Source organism: Canis lupus, chromosome X, assembly GCF_003254725.2.
Source record: "Canis lupus dingo isolate Sandy chromosome X, ASM325472v2, whole genome shotgun sequence".
NCBI classification, from domain to species: domain Eukaryota; kingdom Metazoa; phylum Chordata; class Mammalia; order Carnivora; family Canidae; genus Canis; species Canis lupus.
This window is the reverse complement of record NC_064281.1, coordinates 110639974-110657813: the sequence shown is the minus strand read 5'-3', so window position 1 is coordinate 110657813 and position 17840 is coordinate 110639974. Positions and strand designations below refer to the sequence as shown.

Genomic DNA, 17840 nt, shown 5'->3' with positions numbered 1-17840 from the left:
TCCTTTAGGTTGGAGTCACCTTTAAACCTCTTTCCTTCACCACTCTACATCAAATCCGTCAGCAAGAATGGCCAACTCTTTCTTCTTCATAATATACCCTGAATCTAGGCACTTCTTACCACTTCCATCACTACCTCTATGGACAAAGATACCATTCTCCTTTGTCTGGATCATTTCAATAACTATTCACTAATGATAATAGTGAGTAGTCACTAATAATAACTACTCAATAACTACTCACTACTTCATGCTTCTGCTCCTGACCCAGTCAACATTCTATCAGATATTCAGAGAGTTCACTTCATGGTGCAAATCTGATTATATCATTCTTCTGCTTAAAACCCTCCAATGAATTCCCATTCAGAATAAAATCTAAGTTGCTCCTGTGGCCATCAAGTCCCTACCTGATCTGCTTCCTGCTTTTTTCTCCAAACCTACTCCTATTACCCTCCACCATTCTTACAATGTATTGTGGAGATTAAATGTCATCATGTGTGTAAAGTGTCTACCATAGAGTTTGACACGTGTACATTGTTCACTAGATGCATAACTATTATCATAGTTGTGTACTAAAGTTGTTGAGATGAGGCATGGGCTGGAATGATGGGACATGAGCGGAGAACAATACAAGTAAAGTCACGGAAAGCAGAATTTGGTGAAGTAATGTTAGAAGGAGCTAAGAAGAGAAGCTCATGGAAAGGAATTGACATACTATGCTTTTCTGTAATTACTCTCCACTCCTTCCTGCCCAATACACACACCCCCTACCTGAGTCATGTGGGTTGAGTAACCTACCTTTCAGTCATTTCATATTAGAATTAACCATTGGCCTGCAAAAGCTTGCAGATTTTGATGCTTTATTTAAAAAGCTAGGTTTTTTTTCCTACATTCCCAGAAGGGCCAAACTATGATGGCCAGTCACAAAACACAACCCACACTTCTACTATACCAATCTGTTTCCTTCAATTGGAGTTATTTAAAGTAGGAGTTAAAATGTAGCTTTTGAAGGCAAAATCCTGATGGTAGATATGCCTTTCCTGTTATAGGTCCTGCTTTGGCAGAGCACCAGTCATTTATTAACAGCACACTGGTATTCTCAAAATCCTGCTGATTTTGACATATAATTTACAGATCTATAAATCATTCGAAAGAGATTTACCTTTTGATTCTACTAAAAATAAGAATAAACTGATTCTTGCTCACTGGTACTGTTGATTCCTACACAGTGATCTATTGTTCATCAGTTCTCACAAAGGAAAGTTTACACGGAGAACTGTTTGAGTAAAAATTGTTGGTATTTGATTGCTGGAGTCTTTTGTATTATAAATTGGTCTCATCAGTTATGCACAAGATAAAACTCTCCAAAAAAGAGGCTTTCAAAATATCTTTTTCAATAGTATTCCTGGAGTCACAATATCAGAGTTAAAATAGCCCCAATATGTTTTGGTTTGAAAAATACAATTATGCCAAGCTAACTTTAGAGGAAATCCAGGCCAGCATGTTTAGAGATTATTTCCTGATGTTGTGAGAAAGTGGGCAGGTACCCAAATCTCTGACCCAGCTCAATCCCAGGCTTATCATTAAAGCAGATAATTGCACACCCCTTTTACTTCAGCGAAGGGGGGGCTCAGAACGGAATCCTTCCAACCAAAAATGACTGGCTGGAGCCATCTCCGATTTTGTCAAGCCAGCAGTCAGCATGACACATAAGAGAATATTGTTGCATTAGTTGGTATTAATATTTACAGAACTGATCGAAAATTAAAGAAAAATGCTAAGCTCTATTTCCAAAATGTAAAAAAGGCAAAGGCTAAGTGGGACCTCTTGCACAGCTACACTCTGGAAAGTTGTGGAAAGAAGGTAGGATCTATCTTTTTCATTAATAACATCCAGGCAAAGCCCTCTCTAAAGCCTGACATAGGAGATGGTGATGTTTAGGGCTAATGGAGGAGGAAGAACTGGGTTTCTTGTTTGTTAACTAGGTATGTATCATCACGTGAGGAGGAGGAAAACTGGAACACGTCCAATGGGCTCTCATTCCTTTGAGACTAATTTTACCTTTGCATTGTCTCTGCTAATATTGAAAGTCTAAATTCTGTAATTAAATTCCAGTTAAGCAGTGCCAAAACACCTCTCTAGCTCAGTTTTTTTTTTAAAAAAAGATTCTATTTATTTGAGAGAGAGAGAGAGAGAGAGCACTAGTGGGGAGTGGAGAGTAGGGGGTGGGGGGAGGTGCAGAGGGAGAGGGAGAGACAAGATCTCCACTGAGCAGGGAGCCTGATGCAGGGCTCTATCCCAGGACCCTGGGATCATGACCTGAACTGAAGGCAGAGCGTAACCGACTGAGCTACCCAGGCGCTCCTCTCCAGCTCAGTTTTTAAAAATAGGTTAAAAATAAATTTAACTAACTGTTTGATTCAAATAAATACAATTCCTTGTTTGAAGGAATCAACGCATGAACAAATCTAGATGCACTTGGGCAGTGAATGTTCACTTTCTTTTGTGAGAAGTGGTGAACACACAAACCCTGAGACCAATGCTGAGTACATCATCATTGATAAGACCCAGTCCCTCGCCACAGGTTGCTCACAGTCTATTGAGGAGGGAGAGGGACAGGATGTCATTGAAACGTTGCACAATAGTGCAGTGGTAAAGGGATACACGTGTGTCATGGGAGCACAAATGAAGGTCATTGGAATCCAGGCTGGATATGTCAGGGATGGCTTCCTGAAGAGGGAAAAACAGGGTAACAGCACAAACCAGAGCCCAGAGGTGACAACCAGAGTAAGTGTAGGTAAGATCAGAGCAGTTTGATGTCTCTAGACTGCAGAATTGAAGCAAGAAGTGACAAGTTGCACTTGGAAATATTTATAAATATGCATATATACACAGGTTAGCACATACACATATCTTTCCTTGCTCTGTCACTTAGAGAACCTAGAAGCAATCACATGCTTGGAACAAAGAACAATAAAAGGAAGCATTGCTCTCTGGAGAAATGGCTCATTCTAGAACTGGGGGAAGAAACATTCAAGAGAATACTGGAGTATCTTATAAGCACCGGAAAATAAGAAGGTAGTCCAAAGAAATGAAGAGAAGGAGGGAGGGAAAAATATAAGGAAGGAGGGAGGGAGGGATAGGATCGAGATGGCCAAACAGGTCATTCCTGACTTTAGTCTCCCTCACAAAAAGACTGATTAATAACTATCCACGGACAAGATTACCTTTTTGAAAATTCCAGAACCAGGAGGTGAGGCTGAAGTACCACCTTTGGATCACAGAGAGTAAGAAAAACTGTATTAGAAGGGAAAGGGGAGGGCAGCCCAGGTGGCTCAGCAGTTTAGCACCGCCTTCAGCCCAGGATGTGGTCCTGGAGACCTGGGATCGAGTCCCATGTCGGGCATCTTGCATGGAGCCTGCTTCTCTCTTGGCCCCCCGTCCCTCTCTCTGTCTCTCATGAAGAAATACATAAAATCTTTTTTAAAACATAAAATCAAAAAAAGAAGGGAAAGGGGAAAGGATTCGTTTGGACTGCATCGCCCTCTCCCAGGACAGTACAGTGTGACACCAAGAGGATCCCCTTGGGCCTATGGTTTCTCCACTGGGAAAAAGAGAGCCCAAGGTGGACATCCAGCTTCCCCAGCATTGCAGGATGCACCCTGGGAGGCCCACTTGGATCTTGCCCCACAAGGATCACTGGGGGAGTCGCTGAGACTGGACTACTGGGGAGATGGAGAAGGGGTGGTACTCAGAGGAATGAGCCCACAGACCTTGATGGGCACATTCCTTCTTTTTTTTCAAGATGACGGACCACATTCCTATTGGCAGCAATACTCAAGTGGCTCTGCCTGTGTGCAGAGCCAAACCACTGTACCTACGTGGTCGGAGAGCTCAGTTGGCAGATCTGCCTGGCTTGGGTCTCAAGCTAACAGTCAGTAGCAGCCCTAGAGCTCATCCTATAGCTGTGCTGAGGCAGAGAGCTAAGTCAGAAGCTGTGTACACCTGGAGAGCATAGCCTCTAGCCTGCCCAACCAGGAAGGCTGGCCAGAGACCCCAGGCAGCCACAAAGCCGAGGGACTTTTTCTTTATATAATGTCCTTCTTTGTCTCTTGTGACAGGTTTTGACTTAAAGTCTATTTTGCCTGATATAAATACAGCTGACCTTATCTTTTTTGGTTAACATTTGCATGAAATCTCTTTTTCCATCCCTTCACTTTCAGCCTATATATGCCCTGGAATCTAAAGCGAGTCTCTTGTAGACAACATGTAGTTGGATCTATTTTTTTTAGATTTTGTTTATTTATTTATTCATGAGATACACAGACAGAAAGAGAGGCAGAGACACAGGCAGAGGGAGAAGCAGGCTCCACGCAGGGAACCTGACGTGGGACCCGATCCCGGGTCTCCAGGATCAGGCCCTGGGCCGAAGGCGGCGCTAAACCACTGAGCCACCCTGGCTGCCCTGGATCTATTTTTTTTTTTTTATCCATTCAGCCACTCTATGGATTTTGATTAGGAAATCTAATCTGCTTACATTTAAATAATACATAGGGAAGGATCTACTATGTTCACTATGTTCATTGTTTTCTATCTCTTTTGTCCTTCTTTTCTCTCTTGCTGTCTTCCTTTGTGTTTCATTACCTTTTTTGTGTTAATTATCTTTGATTCCCTTTTCTTTTTGTGTAACTTCTATAGGTATTTTCATAGTGACTATCATGGGCCTTAAATAAATAATCATATTGTAATAACAGTCTAAGCTGATAACAACTTAACCTCAATTGTATACAGAAACCCTATACTTTTACTCTATCCCTATACTTTATGTTATTGATGTCACAATTTACACCCATTTATGTTGTATGTTTACTTACATTCATTATTATATTGTCCATTTATATTATCCATTAACATACTTTTATAGTTATAGTTGTTTTTTATTTTTTTTGTCTTTAACTTTTATACTTGAATTAAAAATGATTTATTCACCACTGTTAGAGTAATATGGCATTCTGTATTTGTCTATAAAGATGAGTTATACTTTCACATGCTATTGTGCTTTTGTTTAGCATCATTTTATTTCAACATGAACATCCTTTACCGTTTCTTGTAAGGCAAGTACAGTGGTAGTGAACTTCCTCAGCTTCTGTTAGTCTGAGAAAATCTGTACCTCTCTTTCATTTCTGGGTGACAGTTTTACTGAATATAGTATTTTGGTTGGCACGTTTTTAAAATTTCAGCATTTTGAATACGTCATCCCACTGCTTTGTGGCCCACAAGGTCTCTGATGAGAAGCCCACTGACAGTCTCATGGGAGTTTCCCTTGTTCATGACAAGTCACTTTTTTCTTGCTGCTCTGAAAATTCTCTCTTTGTCTTTGACTTTTGACAATATGATCATAATCTGTCTGCGTGTAGTTTCTTTGGATTCATTTTACTTAGAAGTTTTTGGGCTTCCTGGATCTGGATACTCATTTCTTTCCTCAGACTTGGAGAGTTTTCAGCCATTATTTCTTTAAATAATTGCTTTCTGGTCCTTTCTCTCTTCTCCTTCTGACAGTCTCATAATACATATATTGCTCCAATTGATGGGTGATCCATACGTCCCTTAAATGTTTTTCATTCTTTTTTCTTTTTGCTCCCCTGTCTGGATAATTTCAAATTACCTGTCTTTGAGTTTACTGATTCTTTCTTCTGCTTAATCTATTCCACTGTAGATAGAACCTTTACTGAATTTTTCAGTTCAGTTATTGTATTCTTCAGTTCCAAGATTTTTGTTTGGTTCTTTTTAAACTTTCTGTTTCTTTGTTTAAATTCTCACTTTGTATGTATATTGTTCTCCTTAGTTCATTGAGCATTTTCATAGTGGTTATTTTAAATTCTCTGTCAGGTAATTTTATACCTTTGTTTCATTAAAGTCAGTTTCTGGAGTTGTATCTTTTTCCTTCACGTGCATCATTTCTCCTGTTTCTTCATTTCCCTTGACTCTTTGTGTTGATACCTATACATTAGGAAAAATCCCACTTCTCCCAGTCTTCATAGATGGGTCTCTTAGAGTAGAAAATCTTCATGAAAGCAGAAAAACTGCTTAGAGATTCTATGACGGGGGAGAGGAGCAAGATGGCGGAGGAGTAGGGTCTCCAAATCACCTGTCTCCACCAAATTACCTAGAAAACCTTCCAATCATCCTGAAAATCTATGAATTCGGCCTGATAATTAAAGAGAGACCAGCTGGAATGCAACAGTGAGAAGAGTTCGCGCTTCTATCAAGGTAGGAAGACGGGGAAAAAGAAGTAAAGAAACAAAGGCCTCCAAGGGGGAGGGGCCCCGCGAGGAGCCGGGCTGAGGCCGGGGCGAGTGTCCCCAGGACAGGAGAGCCCCGTCCCGGAGGAGCAGGAGCTGCACCAACCTTCCCGGGCGGAAAGGGGCTCGCGGGGAGCTGGAGCAGGACCCAGGAGGGCGAGGATGCCCTCGGGCTCCCGGGGACAGTAACAGAGCAACTGCGCGCCCAGGAGAGTGCGCCGAGCTCCCTAAGGGCTGCAGCGCGCACGGCGGGACCCGGCGGGATCCGGAGCAGCTCGGGGGGGCTCGGGGGCGGCTCCGCGGAGGGGGCTGCGCGGCCCCGGGAGCAGCTCGGAGGGGCTCGGGCAGAGGAAGAGGCTCCGTGCGGAGGGGCCTGCGCGGTTCCAGGAGCAGCTCGGAGGGGCTCGGGCGGCGGCTCCGCGGAGGGGGTTGCGCGGCCCGGGAGCGCGAATCCAACAGCGCAGGCTCCGGAGCACAGGGCGCCGGGACACAGCCCAGGATCCCGCCTCCCCCGGGACAGGCAGAGGCCGGGAGGGCCCAGGACAGCGAGGACGCTCCTGCCCCAGCTGAGCAGATCAGCGGCCCCGCCCCGGAGCCTCCAGGCCCTGCAGATGGAGTTCCTGCCGGAGCTGACTCCAGGTTTCCAGAGCTGCCCCGCCACTGGGGCTGTTCCTCCTGCGGCCTCACGGGGTAAACAACCCCCACCGAGCCCTGCACCAGACAGGGGCACAGCAGCTCCCCCACTGCTAACACCTGAAAATCAGCACAACAGGCCCCTCCCCCAGAACACCAGCTAGACGGACAACTTCCAGGAGAAGCCAAGGGACTTAAAGTACACAGAATCAGAAGATACTCCCCGGTGGTTCTTTTTTGTTTTGTTTTGTTTTGTTTTGTTTTGTTTTGTTTTTGTTTTTGTTTTGTTTTGTTTTGTTTTGCTTTTTGATTTGTTTCCTTCCCCCACCCCCTTTTTTTCTCCTTTCTTTTTCTCTTTTTCTTCTTTTTTTTTTCTTTCCGTTTTTTTTTCTTCCCCTTTTTTTTCTCTTTCTCTTTTCTTTCCTTCTTTCTCTCCTCTCTTTTTCTCTTTTTCCCAATACAACTTGCTTTTGGCCACTCTACACTGAGCAAAATGACTAGAAGGAAAACCTCACCTCAAAAGAAAGAATCAGAAACAATCCTCTCTCCCACAGAGTTACAAAATCTGGATTACAATTCAATGTCAGAAAGCCAATTCAGAAGCACTATTATACAGCTACTGGTGGCTCTAGAAAAAAGTATAAACGACTCAAGAGACTTCATGACTGCAGAATTTAGAGCTAATCAGGCAGAAATTAAAAATCAATTGAATGAGATGCAATCCAAACTAGAAGTCCTAACGACGAGGGTTAACGAGGTGGAAGAACGAGTGAGTGACATAGAAGACAAGTTGATGGCAAAGAGGGAAACTGAGGAAAAAAGAGACAAACAATTAAAAGACCATGAAGATAGATTAAGGGAAATAAACGACAGCCTGAGAAAGAAAAACCTACGTTTAATTGGGGTTCCCGAGGGTGCCGAAAGGGACAGAGGGCCAGAATATGTATTTGAACAAATTCTAGCTGAAAACTTTCCTAATCTGGGAAGGGAAACAGGCATTCAGATCCAGGAAATAGAGAGATTCCCCCCCTAAAATCAATAAAAACCGTTCAACACCTCGACATTTAATAGTGAAGCTTGCAAATTCCAAAGATAAAGAGAAGATCCTTAAAGCAGCAAGAGACAAGAAATCCCTGACTTTTATGGGGAGGAGTATTAGGGTAACAGCAGACCTCTCCACAGAGACCTGGCAGGCCAGAAAGGGCTGGCAGGATATATTCAGGGTCCTAAAGGAGAAGAACATGCAACCAAGAATACTTTATCCGGCAAGGCTCTCATTCAAAATGGAAGGAGAGATAAAGAGCGTCCAAGACAGGCAGCAACTAAAAGAATATGTGACCTCCAAACCAGCTCTGCAAGAAATTTTAAGGGGGACTCTTAAAATTCCCCTTTAAGAAGAAGTTCAGTGGAACAACCCACAAAAACAAGGACTGAATAGATATCATGATGACACTAAACTCATATCTCTCAATAGTAACTCTGAACGTGAACGGGCTTAATGACCCCATCAAAAGGCGCAGGGTTTCAGACTGGATAAAAAAGCAGGACCCATCTATTTGCTGTCTACAAGAGACTCATTTTAGACAGAAGGACACCTACAGCCTGAAAATAAAAGGTTGGAGAACCATTTACCATTCAAATGGTCCTCAAAAGAAAGCAGGGGTAGCCATCCTTATATCAGATAAACTAAAATTTACCCCAAAGACTGTAGTGAGAGATGAAGAGGGACACTATATCATACTTAAAGGATCTATTCAACAAGAGGACTTAACAATCCTCAATATATATGCCCCGAATGTGGGAGCTGCCAAATATATCAATCAATTATTAACCAAAGTGAAGAAATACTTAGATAATAATACACTTATACTTGGTGACTTCAATCTAGCTCTTTCTATACTCGATAGGTCTTCTAAGCACAACATCTCCAAAGAAACGAGAGCTTTAAATGATACACTGGACCAGATGGATTTCACAGATATCTACAGAACTTTACATCCAAACTCAACTGAATACACATTCTTCTCAAGCGCACATGGAACTTTCTCCAGAATAGACCACATATTGGGTCACAAATCGGGTCTGAACCGATACCAAAAGATTGGGATTGTCCCCTGCATATTCTCAGACCATAATGCCTTGAAATTAGAACTAAATCACAACAAGAAGTTTGGAAGGACCTCAAACACGTGGAGGTTAAGGACCATCCTGCTAAAAGATAAAAGGGTCAACCAGGAAATTAAGGAAGAATTAAAAAGATTCATGGAAACTAATGAGAATGAAGATACAACCGTTCAAAATCTTTGGGATGCTGCAAAAGCAGTCCTAAGGGGGAAATACACCGCAATACAAGCATCCATTCAAAAACTGGAAAGAACTCAAATACAGAAGCTAACCTTACACATAAAGGAGCTAGAGAAAAAACAGCAAATAGATCCTACACCCAAGAGAAGAAGGGAGTTAATAAAGATTCGAGCAGAACTCAACGAAATCGAGACCAGAAGAACTGTGGAACAGATCAACAAAACCAGGAGTTGGTTCTTTGAAAGAATTAATAAGATAGATAAACCATTAGCCAGCCTTATTAAAAAGAAGAGAGAGAAGACTCAAATTAATAAAATCATGAATGAGAAAGGAGAGATCACTACCAACACCAAGGAAATACACACGATTTTAAAAACATATTATGAACAGCTATACGCCAATAAATTAGGCAATCTAGAAGAAATGGACGCATTCCTGGAAAGCCACAAACTACCAAAACTGGAACAGGAAGAAATAGAAAACCTGAACAGGCCAATAACCAGGGAGGAAATTGAAGCAGTCATCAAAAACCTCCCAAGACACAAGAGTCCAGGGCCAGATGGCTTCCCAGGGGAATTTTATCAAACGTTTAAAGAAGAAATCATACCTATTCTCCTAAAGCTGTTTGGAAAGATAGAAAGAGATGGAGTACTTCCAAATTCGTTCTATGAGGCCAGCATCACCTTAATTCCAAAACCAGACAAAGACCCCACCAAAAAGGAGAATTACAGACCAATATCCCTGATGAACATGGATGCAAAAATTCTCAACAAGATACTGGCCAATAGGATCCAAGAGTACATTAAGAAAATTATTCACCATGACCAAGTAGGATTTATCCCTGGGACACAAGGCTGGTTCAACACCCGTAAAACAATCAATGTGATTCATCATATCAGCAAGAGAAAAACCAAGAACCATATGCTCCTCTCATTGGATGCAGAGAAAGCATTTGACAAAATACAGCATCCATTCCTGATCAAAACTCTTCAGAGTGTAGGGATAGAGGGAACATTCCTCGACATCTTAAAAGCCATCTATGAAAAGCCCACAGCAAATATCATTCTCAATGGGGAAGCACTGGGAGCCTTTCCCCTAAGATCAGGAACAAGACAGGGATGTCCACTCTCACCACTGCTGTTCAACATAGTACTGGAAGTCCTAGCCTCAGCAATCAGACAACAAAAAGACATTAAAGGCATTCAAATGGGCAAAGAAGAAGTCAAACTCTCCCTCTTCGCCGATGACATGATACTCTACATAGAAAACCCAAAAGTCTCCACCCCAAGATTGCTAGAACTCATACAGCAATTCGGTAGCGTGGCAGGATACAAAATCAATGCCCAGAAGTCAGTGGCATTTCTATACACTAACAATGAGACTGAAGAAAGAGAAATTAAGGAGTCAATCCCATTTACAATTGCACCCAAAAGCATAAGATACCTAGGAATAAACCTCACCAAAGAGGTAAAGGATCTATACCCTCAAAACTATAGAACACTTCTGAAAGAAATTGAGGAAGACACAAAGAGATGGAAAAATATTCCATGCTCATGGATTGGCAGAATTAATATTGTGAAAATGTCAATGTTACCCAGGGCAATATACACGTTTAATGCAATCCCTATCAAAATACCATGGACTTTCTTCAGAGAGTTAGAACAAATTATTTTAAGATTTGTGTGGAATCAGAAAAGACCCCGAATAGCCAGGGGAATTTTAAAAAAGAAAACCATATCTGGGGGCATCACAATGCCAGATTTCAGGTTGTACTACAAAGCTGTGGTCATCAAGACAGTGTGGTACTGGCACAAAAACAGACATATAGATCAGTGGAACAGAATAGAGAATCCAGAAGTGGACCCTGAACTTTATGGGCAACTAATATTCGATAAAGGAGGAAAGACTATCCATTGGAAGAAAGTCTTTTCAATAAATGGTGCTGGGAAAATTGGACATCCACATGCAGAAGAATGAAACTAGACCACTCTCTTTCACCATACACAAAGATAAACTCAAAATGGATGAAAGATCTAAATGTGAGACAAGATTCCATCAAAATCCTAGAGAAGAACACAGGCAACACCCTTTTTGAACTCGGCCATAGTAACTTCTTGCAAGATACATCCACGAAGGCAAAAGAAACAAAAGCAAAAATGAACTATTGGGACTTCATCAAGATAAGAAGCTTTTGCACAGCAAAGGATACAGTCAACAAAACTCAAAGACAACCTACAGAATGGGAGAAGATATTTGCAAATGACATATCAGATAAAGGGCTAGTTTCCAAGATCTATAAAGAACTTATCAAACTCAACACCAAAGAAACAAACAATCCAATCATGAAATGGGCAAAAGACATGAACAGAAATCTCACAGAGGAAGACATAGACATGGCCAACATGCATATGAGAAAATGCTCTGCATCACTTGCCATCAGGGAAATACAAATCAAAACCACAATGAGATACCACCTCACACCAGTGAGAATGGGGAAAATTAACAAGGCAGGAAACAACAAATGTTGGAGATGATGCGGAGAAAAGGGAACCCTCATACACTGTTGGTGGGAATGTGAACTGGTGCAGCCACTCTGGAAAACTGTGTGGAGGTTCCTCAAACAGTTAAAAATAGACCTGCCCTACGACCCAGCAATTGCACTGTTGGGGATTTACCCCAAAGATACAAATGCAATGAAACACCGGGACACCTGCACCCCGATGTTTATAGCAGCAATGGCCACGATAGCCAAACTGTGGAAGGAGCCTCGGTGTCCATCCAAAGATGAATGGATAAAGAAGATGTGGTCTATGTATACAATGGAATATTACTCAGCTATTAGAAATGACAAATACCCACCATTTGCTTCAACGTGGATGGAACTGGAGGGTATTATGCTGAGTGAAGTAAGTCAGTCGGAGAAGGACAAACATTATATGTTCTCATTCATTTGGGGAATATAAATAATAGTGAAAGGGAATATAAGGGAAGGGGGAAGAAATGTGTGGGAAATATCAGAAAGGGAGACAGAACGTAAAGACTGCTAACTCTGGGAAACGAACTAGGGGTGGTGGAAGGGGAGGAGGGCGGGGGGTGGGAGTGAATGGGTGACGGGCACTGGGGGTTATTCTGTATGTTAATAAATTGAACACCAATAAAAAATAAATTAAAAAAAAAAGAGATTCTATGACGGTCCAAACCACTGTCTATGCTTTTAGTGTCCCCCAAACATCTGGAGTATATCAGGTCTGTCCCATCACTGCTCTAAGACAGGTGAGACAAAAACCAGTCCCTTAGGTAGCACTCAGAGAAGCTGGAACATTGGATGTGCACTCCAACTTTCTCCCTCCTCATTGGCAAGCTGGGAATTGGGGGTTTTCTCTCACTTGTTCTGTGCTGAGAGGAAGAGCTATGGCAAGTACTAGCGTGCTAGTTCAAACCACTGTCTTTGTTGTCAGTAACCCTGGGCATTTGGAATACGCTGGGTCCTATTATCACTCTGAAACAGGTGAAACAGAAGCCAGTCCTTCAGGCAGCCACCAGAAAAGTTGTAATGATTGACATTCAGTACAACTCTTTCCCTCCCCAGGGAAAAGGTAAAAGTTGGGGGGTTGCCCACGTGCTCTGTGCTGAGCAGGAGGAGAAGCAGTGGTGAGTGCCCACGTGAGAATTCAAATGGCCATCTTTGTTATGTGTGGTCTAGCCTATGCCAAGTCCTAGAGCACTCTGAGAAAGGAAACAGAAGCCAGTCCCTCACACAGTACCTGGAAAAATCAGGATGTTAGATATGCTGTCCAATTCTTTCCTTCCCTAAGGAGAAGCTGGAAGCTGGGGTTTTTAGCTTGCTTATTCTGATGAAGCTGAGGGAAAGAACTGTGTAAGTGCCCACACATTCGTCCAAACTGCTGCCATTATTCTCTGTAGGCTCCTGGGATCTAGAATATGCTGGGTCCACTCAGCATTCCAATACAGGAGAGACAGGAGCCACTTTTTTTGGGTAACAGCCAGATAAGTTAGAATGTTGGGTACGTAGACCAACTCTTCCTCTCCTCAGAGAGAAACAGGAATTTTTGTCCACTTGCTCTGTGCTGAGTTGAGGTGAGAAGCTGTGGCAAGTGGATACATGTGAGTTCAAACCACCACCTTCCTTCTCTGTAGCCCCCAGGGTTTTAGCACCTGAAGCCCTGTCAGTGCTCTGAGACTTGTGAGAGAGAAGCCAGTTTGTTGGGCAGCACCCAGAAAAGTTGGAACAGTTGAAGCACAGTCCAGCTCTTTCCCTCTCCAGGAAGACTGAGAGCTGGGAGTTCCCTATGTTGCTGTGCTGGGGACTATGGCGAGGGAGTGTCTCATGTTTTCCTGCCAGTTTTAATGTGGCACTTGCCTGGGGTGTAGGAGCCTCTCAACTAGTTTCTGGATTTCTCACAGAGAGTGGATCCATGGAGATACAGAAAGTTTAGAGTTTCCTCTTCTGCCATCTTGCTGACATCTTTTTGTAAGTTCATCTTTGTATCCTGTGACTTGAACTTGGTTTGTTTTTTGTTTTTTGTTTTGAACTTGGTTTTCAGTTCTAGGAGTTTTTCTGTAGATCCCTTGAAAATTTTTATGTAGATCATCACATCAAATACAAACAGATATTTTTCTTTTCCAATTTGTATGCCTTATATTTTCTTTTCTGGCATTGTTGAGCTGGATAGGTCTTCCATCACTATGCTGAATAAGAGTTATGAGAGCAGATATCCTTATTGCCAATCTTTGGGGACAAGCATTCTCTCTTTCATTATTAAGTGTGATGTTAGCTATAGTTTTGTAGCTGCTCTTTATCAAGTTAAGGAAGTTGCCCTCTGTTCTTTATTTATTGAGAGTTTTTATCAGAAGTAAATTGGATTCTGTGAAATGCTTTTACTACAATTTATATGATTTTTCTTCCTTAACCTGTTGATGTGATGGATCACAATAATTGATTTTTGAAGGTTGAGCCAGCCTCGAATCCCTAAAATAAGCTCTATGTGGCAAAGGTATATGTTTCTAGTTTTTTATATATTCTCGAAATCTACTTTCCAATATTTTGTTAAGGATTTTTACATCTATATCCAGGATAGATATCAGTCTTTACCTTTCCTTTTTTTTTTTTGCCTGGTTTTGATATCAGATTAATCAGTTTTGTATACTGATTTGAGAAATGTTCCTTTCTCTTCTATTCCTGGAAAAGTCTATGAAGAATTATTATTGATTTTTTTAAAAAACCTATGTTAGAATTCTCAAGTGAAATCATCTGACCCGGGCAGCCCTGGTGGCTCTGCAGTTTAGTGCCGCCTACAGCCCAGGGCGTGATCCTGGGGACCCGGGATCAAGTCCCATGTCGGGCTCCCTGCATGGAGCCTGCTTCTCCCTCTGCCTGTGTCTCTGCCTCTCTCTCTCTCTCTCTCTCTTTCTGTCTCTCATGAATAAATAAATAAAAATCTTTTTTAAAAAATCATCTGACTCTGGACATTTTTTTTGTGAGTTTTAAATTACAAATGCAATCTCCTTCATAATTACAGTGCTATTCAGATTATCTATTTCACATTGGGTAATTTGTGATAGTTTTGTTGTTGTTGTTGTTGTTGTTGTTGTTTTCCAAGAATTTGGTCCATTTCATCTTGAATGTCAAATGTATGTGTTCATAATTGTATTATCCTTTTGATGTCTATTGGTTCTCTAGTGACATCCCCTCTTTCATTCCAGATTTTGGTACGTTTTTTGTCTTCAGCTCCAAGTCCGGGATATATATGTCAACAAGAAAATCCAGAGACCTCACCACCATGTCATTCTTCACATCCCAAGGTTCCTAGCTGGTCTGGCTTCTGCTCTCCACCTTTCAGTGTCTTCTTGCATTTATTTTATAACTAATGTCCAGGAATTTTAGCTGATATTAGCAGAAGGAATAGGGGAAAGTATGTCTATTCCATCTTTCTCTTTCTAGAAATGGAAATGCACCTCGGTGGTTTTGAGTAAAGGAGTAATAATGTCTGCTTTGTGTTTTAGAAACATCACTCTTGTGACAGTAAAGAATTGATTAGAGGAGAGCAAAAATCAAGGTCAAAAGTTCAAGTAGAATGCTCCTGTGGCCCTTAATGAAGAGGGTCGGTAGGGATTTGGCAGTGGGCAAGTCTCTTCTCCTCTCCAATGAGTCATATCTTAGCAGCGGTCTCTGGAGACATAGTGTCCTCTACTACCCAACTCTGTGGTTTCCACTGCCTCCAGAGTCTGGCCCAGGAATATGGATTTTGTATAAGCTACTCAGGTGATCTATTGTATAGCTAGGATTCAGACCTGCTTTAATCAGTTCGGGCTGCTATAAACAAAATACCACAGACTGGGTGGCTTTAATCAACAGACACTTATTTCCTACAGTTCTGGAAGCTGGGAAATCATGATCAAGATGTTGGCAGCTTTGATGTCTAGTAAAAACCGTTTTCCTGGGGCAGCCCGGGTGGCTCAGTGGTTTAGCGCTGCCTTCAGCCCAGGGCCTGATCCTGGAGACCTGGGATCGAGTCCCATGTCGCTCTCCCTGCATGGAGCCTGCTTCTCCCTCTGCCTGTGTCTCTGCCCCTGCTGTGTGTTTCTCATGAATGAATAAATAAAATCTTAAAAAAAAAAAAGTCTTCCTTGTTTGTAGATGGCTGCCTTCTTCCTGTGTGCTCACATGGCCATTTCTCAGTGTGTGCCCAGAGTACACTAGCTCTTTCTCTTCTTATAAGGGTACTAATCCCACTGTGAGTCTCATGAGTGGGTCTCACACTTATGCCCTAATCTAAATCTATTTACCTGCCACAGCACCCCTCTCCTAATACCATCACATTGGGGGTTAGGGCTTAAACATATGAACTGGGGGGAATACAAATATTCAGCCCATAACAAGACTCCTTTGTCTCTCAGTCAAGGTCTCTCACATCTGGCTACTATTCAAATGACCTGCAAAGCTTTATCCTAAATTCTGAGACCTGTGTCAAATCAAATTTTCAAAGGGAGAGAACAAGCCCCATTTACTCATCTGTAAAATGGACACAATAATGGCATCTTCTACATTAAGGTTGTAATGAATATCAAATAAGATAGTATATATAAATCATCTGTCATTGGGTGCTTGGCAATTATAACTTTTTCTAAAAGCTCCCCATATGATTCTAATGTTCACTCAGGACTGATTATCACTGACTACTCTATATGGTGGGCAATTCAGACTAAATCGGCAAAGAGAACTAGAGTCCAGTAGGCAGAAGGGAGTGAGGTTTAAGGCAAGATTTGGGGGTCTGCAGCCTTTGGTTTTGCTATGAAAAAGATCGATTAGGGACATGGAAATTCCCATGCTGATCTTCTCTTACACAGTGTGAGCTCACAAAGGTTTTGCACATTTCCTTATGTAAGGGCACACAGCTGACAGATGGGAGAGCTGGGCCTTTAGCGGTTCTGTCTCGGAAATCAGGCGTCTTCCCACTACCCACCACTGCACTCTAAACTGTTCAGTGGTCATCATTGCTTTTCACCACAAGAAGACTCTCCCTTGAAGACTTTGGCCAACAGATCTGTTGGTCTAATTTCTGCAATGTTCCTTAGGGCTGAGAGACAAGAGCAAGTGGCTAAGTCTGTTTATGTTTTATAAGGCTCAAGGACAAGACCCATCCGTGATGCTCTATGTGAAAATAGTCATCTTGGCAAATAATAAGCATGTAATTTTGTTCTGCATAGAAAAACTTCACCTCTAGAGATGGGGTGATAGAGAATAAAAAACTAAAAGCACATGTTTAAGAGTCACTCAGACTGGATTGGATAGACGTGAAGTGCCTAGCATATGGTAAGTCTTGCATAAGTGGAAACTGTAGTCACTAATATCTGTGATGATGCTCAGATGCAACTGTCTCTGAAAAAGGAATGGCTCCAGAAGCCTGAGGAGGCTGAGAGCAGAGCAGAAGGCTACAGAAGGCTGAGAAACTACTGGTGTCCAACCCCAGCTTCTATCACTTCCTCAGTGTATGATCTTAGACAGAAAGCCACCTAACCTTCCAGCCTCAACTGCTTCATCTGCAAAATGGGTACAGCGATGGTACCTACCTCATTAGGGCTGTGGTGCAGATCAAATGAGATAATGTATGTAAATCACCTGCTATTTACTGGGTGCTCAATAAATGATAGTTATGATTACCCTTTCAAGGTGAAACAATTTCCAGCCAAAGCATTAATATCAGTGATTCCCTTTATTTGATGAACCAATCTGCATCTGATTAACTCTTTGTAAGCATCTCTTGGGGTAGAATTGTAATGTGTCCTTCACTCTCATGAGGAAGATTTGGCTGGAATTCTGTACCGAGGAAATTAATGGCCTCTGCGAATCTATTTGCATAAGTACTTGTGCTATCACAGTGACATTAAAGAACGCATCCCGATCTGGTCCTGTCAGCACAGAAACAGAGCTGCAGGGACGAAAACACACTTGAGGCCTGGCGATTAGTTGCCCTAATACTTATTCCCCAGAAACCTGCCTTATTTTGCTAAGAATGACTGGAAAGGTTATGGCAACAAAGTGGCTGTGGAGGAGGAATATCTCAGGAAAGATGTCCAGTTTCT

General features: G+C 42.1%; 1 long non-coding RNA gene across 3 annotated transcripts in view; it reads right to left on the bottom strand.

Moving 5' to 3' along the window:
- LOC112668583 (uncharacterized) overlaps positions 1-17840 on the bottom strand; it is a 189203-nt gene that overhangs the window by 78712 nt on the left and 92651 nt on the right. The window lies entirely within an intron of this gene.